Raw genomic sequence first — 8,616 nt, 5'->3', positions numbered from 1 at the left:
TCAGGTATCTTTTCTGACCACAACGCTATGAGACTAGATATCAATTACAGTAAAAGATCTGTAAAAAATACAAACACGTGGAGGCTAAGCAATACACTACTTAATAACGAAGTGATCACTGAAGAAATCAAAGAGGAAATAAAAAAAATACCTAGAAACAAATGACAATGGAGACACTATGACCCAAAACCTATGGGATGCAGCAAAAGCAGTTCTAAGAGGGTAGTTTATAGCAATACAATCCTACCTTAACAAACAGGAAACATCTCAAATAAACAACCTAACCTTGCACCTAAAGCAATTAGAGAAAAAAGAACAAAAAAACCCCAAATTAGCATAAGAAAGAAATCATAAAAATCAGGTCAGAAATAAATGAAAAAGAAATGAAGGAAACGATAGCAAAGATCAATAAAACTAAAAGCTGATTCTTTGAGAAGCTAAACAAAATTGATAAACCATTAGCCAGACTCATCAAGAAAAAAAGGGAGAAGACTGAAATCAATAGAATTAGAAATGAAAAAGGAGAAGTAACAACTGACACTGCAGAAATACAAAAGATCATGAGAGATTACTACAAGCAACTCTATGCCAATAAAATGGACAATCTGGAAGAAATGGACAAATTCTTAGAAGTGCACAACCTGCCAAGACTGAATCAGGAAGAAATAGAAAATATGAACAGACCAATCACAAGCACTGAAATTGAAACTGTGATTAAAAATCTTCCAACAAACAAAAGCCCAGGACCAGATGGCTTCACAGGCGAATTCTATCAAGCATTTAGAGAAGAGCTAATATCTATCCTTCTCAAACTCTTCCAAAATATAGCAGAGGGAGGAACACTCCCAAACTCATTCTACGAGGCCATCATCACCTTGATACCAAAACCAGACAAGGATGCCACAAAGAAAGAAAACTATAGGCCCATATCACTGATGAACATAGATGCAAAACTCCTCAACAAAATACTAGCAGACAGAATCCAACAGCACATTAAAAGGATCATACACCATGATCAAGTGGGGTTTATTCCAGGAATGCAAGGATTCTTCAATATACGTAAATCAATCAACGTGATACACCATATTAACAAATTGAAGGAGAAAAACCATATGATCATCTCAATAGATGCAGAGAAAGCTTTCAACAAAATTCAACACCCATTTATGATAAAAACCCTGCAGAAAGTAGGCATAGAGGGAACTTTCCTCAACATAATAAAGGCCATATATGACAAACCCACAGCCAACATTGTCCTCAATGGTGAAAAACTGAAAGCATTTCCACTAAGATCAGGACCAAGACAAGGTTGCCCACTCTAACCACTCTTATTCAACATAGTTTTGGAAGTTTTAGCCACAGCAATCAGAGAAGAAAAGGAAATCAAAGGAATCCTAATCGGAAAAGAAGAAATAAAGCTGTCACTGTTTGCAGATGACATGATACTATACATAGAGAATCCTAAAGAGGCTACCAGAAAACTACTAGAGCTAATCAATGAATTAGGTAAAGTAGCAGGATACAAAATTAACGCACAGAAATCTCTGGCATTCCTATACACTAATGATGAAAAATCTGAAAGTGAAATCAAGAAAACACTCCCATTTACCACTGCAACATAAAGAATAAAATATCTAGGAATAAACCTACCTAAGGAGACAAAAGACCTGTCTGCAGAAAATTATAAGATATCGATGAAAGAAATTAAAGATGATACAAATAGATGGAGAGATATACCATGTTCTTGGATTGGAAGAATCAACATTGTGAAAATGACTCTACTACCCAAAGCAATCTACAGATTTACTGCAATCCCTATCAAACTATCACTGGTAATTTTCACAGAACTAGAACAAAAAATTTCACAATTTGTATGGAAATACAAAAGACCCCGAATAGCCAAAGCAATCTTGAGAACGAAAAACGGATCTGGAGGAATCAGGCTCCCTGACTTCAGACTATACTACAAAGCTACAGTAATCAAGACAGTATGGTACTGGCACAAAAACAGAAAGATAGATCAATGGAACAGGAAAGAAAGCCCAGAGATAAACCCACGCACATATGGTCACCTTATCTTTGATAAAGGAGGCAGGAATGTACAGTGGAGAAAGGACAGCCTCTTCAATAAGTGGTGCTGGGAAAACTGGACAGGTACATGTAAAAGTATGAGATTAGATCACTCCCTAACACCATACACAAAAATAAGCTCAAAATGGATTAAAGACCTAAATGTAAGGCCAGAAACTATCAAACTCTTAGAGGAAAATATAGGCAGAACACTCTATGACATAAATCACAGCAAGATCCTTTCTGACCCACCTCCTAGAGTAATGGAAATAAAAACAAAAATAAACAAATGGGACCTAATAAAACTTCAAAGCTTTTGCACAGCAAAGGAAACCATAAACAAGACCAAAAGAGAACCCTCAGAATGGGAGAAGATATTTGCAAACAAAGCAACTAACAAAGGATTAATCTCCAAAATTTATAAGCAGCTCATGCAGCTCAATAACAAAAAAACAAACAACCCAATCCAAAAATGGGCAGAAGACCTAAATAGACATTTCTCCAAAATGGATATACAGACTGCCAACAAACAGATGAAAGAATGCTCAACATCATTAATCATTAGAGAAATGCAAGTCAAAACTACAATGAGATATCATCTCACACCAGTCAGAATGGCCATCATCAAAAGATCTAGAAACAATAAATGCTGGAGAGGGTATGGAGAAAAGGGAGCACTCTTGCACTGCTTGTGGGAATGTGAATTGGTACAGCCACTATGGAGAACAGTATGGAGGTTCCTTAAAAAACTACAAATAGAGCTACCATATGACCCAGCAATCCCACTACTGGGCATATACCCTGAGAAAACCATAATTCAAAAAGAGTCATGTACCAAAATGTTCATCGCAGCTCTATTTACAATAGCCCGGAGATGGAAACAATCTAGTGTCCATCATCGGATGAATGGATAAAGAAGATGTGGCACATATATACAATGGAATATTACTCAGCCATAAAAAGAAACGAAATAGAGCTATTTGTAATGAGGTGGATGGACCTAGAGTCTGTCATACAGAGTGAAGTAAGTCAGAAAGAGAAAGACAAATACCATATGCTAGCACATATATATGGAATTTAAGAAAAAAAATGTCATGAAGAACCTAGGGGTAAGACAGGAATAAAGACACAGACCTACTAGAGAATGGACTTGAGGATATGGGGAGGGGGAAGGGTGAGCTGTGGCAAAGCGAGAGAGAGGCATGGACATATATACACTACCAAACATAAGGTAGATAGCTAGTGGGAAGCAGCGGCATAGCACAGGGAGATCAGCTTGGTGCTTTGTGACCACCTGGAGGGGTAGGATAGGGAGGGTGGGAGGGAGGGAGACGCAAGAGGGAAGAGATATGGGAACATATGTATATGTATAACTGATTCACTTTGGTATAAAGCAGAAACTAACACACCATTGTAAAGCAATCATACTCCAATAAAGATATAAAAAAATAAACACTTTATGTTAATTTTCTTTATGAGCAAAGGACTAAAATCAACAAGAAATTATTGGATCACTGCCTAACTCATTTTCTATTGCTATTTGTCTGCTACCTGTACTGTCTTAATTCCTTTTGTTTGGTGCTTGTCAGAACCATCAGTGTGAGAATTTATTTGGGACCTTGACTTCTAGATCACTGTGGGCAAGTTTCATCTCTTTTTGAAGACTGTACATGAGGAGATGGCATGGAGGAGTGAGTGGATACACAAGGCTCTTCACAAACATGAGAACCTGCAGAAACCATTTATGACTATCAACCCTTTTTCATCTAAGAAAATAGACTTTCTTTTATCCTCTAATCTTCCAAATGTGAATTACCCGTCTTTCCCTAAACTTTCTTTCTTTGGAAAGAGTTGAAGCTCCCATCTCTTCTCCCTGCCAGTATTTCATCAGTGCTGATAAAGCTGTAGAGAAAAAACCTCCTTGAGTCTTCCACCATCTGCAGACTTAGAAAACTGCTTGTGTAGCAGTGGAACATAAACCACAACTGGGAAAGAGCAAGACCTAGACACCAGCATCTGGAGTGGAAGACAAAAGACCAAGGCTATTATTGTACTGGGGGCTGGGGATGGAGATTTGGATTAATAAGTGATTTTTTTTTTTAGTTTGTTTAAAAAAAAGTTCCATTATCTTTACAACAAGAATACATGTTTTGAAAGCCAGAAATTTTGGCTTCTTAACTATGGTCATTTGTTCTTGGGTAAAGAAGGTCATGGTTAATGCGCCCATTGCATCCTACATAACGTGAGGATAATAGCCACTGTCAAGGAAAACCATGTGAACTTATTCATCTAATATGTATTAAATTTTAATCAATAAAAGAAGAAACCTGTAAAAAAAAAAAAGATAATGAAAAGACAAGCCACAGAGTGGGAGAAAACATTTGTAAAAGACACATCTTGTTAGGATAAAGTGGCATCTTGCAAGCTTCTTACATGTGCAACTGGTTTAACTTATTTTGGTATGTAGTGTGAGGTACAGATTTTAGTTTTAAATGGGTGTGTAGTTTTCTAGGCATCAATTTTAAAGATTATACTTTGACTTTGTCACAATCAAACTTCCCAGACATACTTAGAACTATTTGTGGATATTCTTTTCTGTATAATTTGTATATGTGCTCATTCATGTAGTAATGCTACAATGTTTGAATTGTAGTGGCTTTATAGTTAAGTTAGATAGCTGCCTGCTAATTAACAGATACTCAACTTCTAATAAAGTTTATTACTTGTAAAAAAAAAAAGCAACACAAAATCTGAAACCAGAGAACATGCACTTCCTCATTTACAAATGCGTCAGAAGAGAGGTGGACACCCTTTCTCCTGTTTGTGAGCAATGGGTCAAGACACATGAGCAAAAGAGTTTCAAAACGAAGTGCTTATACAGATCTTTCCTTATCTGAAACCTGTCCTCTAAATTGGGAGTAAATAAACCTCATGTGAAAATCAGTATGGGAGACGGGTTGGAGATATGGCAAACTAGGCTCCAATTGATAGTTTTTCTATGACAAAACAGCTCATCCTGAAACATCTTATGATAAGAAACAATAACAGTACTAAAGTATTAATAGCAACACTAATATCTACCTTCCTTTGAGCCTTTAATAATAGGCTCTATGACTCAAGACTTTATGTACATTATGCCTTGCCTGTATTAAATTGAGAAAACATGCACATAAATATAGTTTGGATAATTTGAAATTCATGTAATAGCTTCAGCCCATTTCTAATGGTCTATTAACTCTATTAAAACTCCATACTTTCTAAAACAAGAAATCAATGACTTTTTTAAAAAAATAAAGGTTTCAAAGCATGACTGATTTAGAAATGGGCCCCAGTTTACTCCAGGCACTGAGTATGACATTTAGCAAAATTCCTAATTCTAATTTGAAACCGTCAACACACCATAACACAAAAGACTTCTTCAAGGTCAATTTTTACCAATTACCTCCAAGGGAGTCTTAAGGATCTTTGCCACTGCTCTTGCAACTCATTCTATTCCCTTTCCAACTACATTCTCTCAACAGTACAAAGCCCTGTTCCAGGAGAGAAAAGAACAAAACAAACATATTGGTCATCTTCTCTAATTCCAATATAGTAACCATCAAGGTCAGTCTTAAGGAAGAAAGAAAATATACAACTTCCTTCCTATGCAGATCCTTTACACACTTATTGATATTTCTACTTTTATTTATTAATCTTATATGAGTTGGGAAACTGGGACAAGTAAGAAATAACAATAGGTAATTAAAGTTACAGAGAAACTCTCAAACTCTTCTTAAACCTACTCCCTCCTCCTAGGAGGGTATAAGATTAATTTAAACTCTTATTTTCTATCCTGGGAAGAGGATTAACCCAGCATACCAGAACAAGGGGGAAGTGAAATGATCCAGAACTTTTTTTTAAAGTACTTATTGTATTTGGGATTCTCAGAAGAACTCAGGATTCTGTGAGAGTCTGGCTAAAGAATGACAAGGAAGGAGCATTACCTAGTGTGACTATGTTTTCAATACAGAGAGAACACCGCAGGCACACTTCAGAAGCCAGGTATCTTACTAACAAGTAAGAAAAAGAAAATGAAACAATGCTTAGAGATGGGAGAGTAATTGTGGCATCATGTGAAAGAACAGTAATAACCACCACCCGCTGATTTGGCAGAGCCAAATCAAGTAGAAAGTGGCAGAATTTCAACGAAGTACTGAAAATGAAGAATGCAAAATGAATCTCTAGCTAAAGGTTAAAAAGAAAAAATGAGAGGAGCTGGGCATAAGAAATCTCTACTTGGTGATAGATATCAGGAGACATTACTCAAAATGATGAAACTGTACAACTTCCATCCTCAGGGAAGTTAGTGAAAATTAAGCCAACTAAATACATGAGTGAAATATACATGAATTTGGGAACCACTGCTCCAGAGTGAATCCTACTTCAGTCTAATGGGAGGAAGTAAGAAGCAATCCCACTCCTGGGCACGGTATTAAAAGCCTCAAAGTTACTTTGCTTTTACTACCTCTTTAGGCTTGAGGATCTCAACTTAAAAGCAGCTCTTTTAGACAGACAAGAGCTCAACTAACAGGAACAATGACACAGAGAAAACTATTAAACTAAACACAAGGGAAACCTAAATCAATTTCAACTGGCTACAGACTTCAGTGAGGCTGTACTTTGTTTTTGCCTAGAACCCTCAGCAGACCAGGTCTCAGAGCCTTAGCATCACCTCCTGTCTCAGCTTGCCTGGTGCCCTCTCCTCCAGGAGATTTCCTCTTCCTAGACCTTGAGAACGTCTGGCAGACACAGCTTAAAAAACAACGAAGTCAGAGTGGTGGTGATGCCAAGGATGTCACTGCAGGAGAAGAGGGCCTGAGCTCCTGGGACACTGAGAGCTCACAGGGCTGGATCTGACATTCCTGATGCATCATACAGGTACCTTCATCCTGCTGACTCTGTAATCTGTCCTGCAAGTAGAAGAAAACGTTTAAAAGCCCTCAATGCAAACGCACTATACAGAAAGAACCTGATCTTCAGGAGCAGTTCTTTCATGCTCTATCTGGGCCCAAGGATCCTAGTTTGTTCTCAAGTTCCTTATCCCCAGCTCCTCCCACCCCAGGTGAAGAGTTGTCGTTATTTTCCCTTCTGGAGTAACGCAGGATCTCCCATGGAAACTGCATGCTGAGGTTGGCAGAGGCACCATCAGCCTGGATCACTGAATGCCTTTGTGGTACCCACATCCTCTTCCTTCAGCCTCCATCCTTAGAATTGTTATTAGAATTACTTAGAATTGTTATTTGGGAAAGCCTCCATCACTTAGAATTGTTATTTGGGAAAGAAATACATTTTTAGAGTATTGAGCTATTATACGTTTGGGTATATGCTTGGTGTGTGTGTGGCAAGCCCAGAATTTTTCTACCCCATGCCTCATCCCTACCTCATTGGGAAGGTCAGGATCACTTTCCTTGGCACTGAGTAGGGTCATCTTTTTATCTACCACCTCATCTTCTTCACTTTGTGGTGGTAACAAAGGCGTTGGAAGAATGTCAGGGCAGTGGGTTTCCACTTTCCTCTTCCTCTTTCTCATTCTCTTTGTCCTTATGACCTTTCTAAGATGTCTATGTTTTTTTGGAAGTGGATCTAGCTTTCTCTTCTGGACTGGAGGCCTGACAGGATCTTATGAAACATCACCCACATGACTTCCAGATGTCCCCTCCCATGGCTCTGATGATAATTCCAAACTTCTCTTCAGAGGGTCATTCTCCCATGGGTGGAATCTATCCTCTGTATCTTGAGTATCTGGTGATATGCTCAAGTCATCAGCGACATGGTTTGGGATGCAGACTGGAGATTCCCAACCTCTCTCATCTAGGGTTTTTTTTTGACCACTATGCTGACCCCAGCCATCTTTGCAGAAACAAGGAGCTCACAACAAAAGGACCAACAGTCAAATGCTAATGGAAGTAGTTAGTTCCCTGACTCCAATGATTTACCCTCAGCTATCATAGACAAACAGCTGTACTGATCTCAGATTTCCCCTCTGGACTTATCTAAAGGAGTTCAATGGCCTTCAGAAATAGAGTCCTCAAGTTGTTCTTCTTGGCCTGGGAGATCTCAGATTCCCTAAAAGGAGAGAGCAAGTCACTGAAGTAATTGCTCCATGGACAGTGGAGTTCCTCCTGGTCACACAAAATCCATGATTTAATAAGACTCGGCCAAACCTAGCATAAATTCCTAGGCAGAAGCTTGCCAAATTTCCAGAGCAGTATTCTCCATGTATATCAGAATCACCTGGGGTACTTTTTGAAAAAGCAGATTTCTGGGACATACCCCAGACCTACATTCAGAATCTCTAAAGCTGGGTTCCAGGAATTTACATTTTTTCCCAGTAACTTAAGTGATTTTCCTGCACTATAAAATTTGAAAACTACTACCTTAGAGGGACACTAAATCCAATATTCTATGGAGTCACAGAGATGACTATTCTTTAAAAACATTCCACTTTTCCCCTATAGGTTTTCCCTAATCATCTCAGCCCATAATGATTTCTCTCCTCTGAACACC

At 38.2% G+C, this 8,616-nt stretch overlaps 1 pseudogene; it reads right to left on the bottom strand.

Annotated features, from left to right (window-relative positions):
• Window positions 1-6,613: 6,613 nt before the first annotated feature.
• The window catches only part of LOC132520263 (uncharacterized), a 101,837-nt pseudogene continuing 99,834 nt past the window's right edge, over window positions 6,614-8,616 (bottom strand).

The sequence above is a fragment of the Lagenorhynchus albirostris genome, chromosome 5 (genome assembly GCF_949774975.1).
Source record: "Lagenorhynchus albirostris chromosome 5, mLagAlb1.1, whole genome shotgun sequence".
Classification (NCBI taxonomy): Eukaryota; Metazoa; Chordata; class Mammalia; order Artiodactyla; family Delphinidae; genus Lagenorhynchus; species Lagenorhynchus albirostris.
This window is presented reverse-complemented; position numbering and strand designations above follow the sequence as displayed.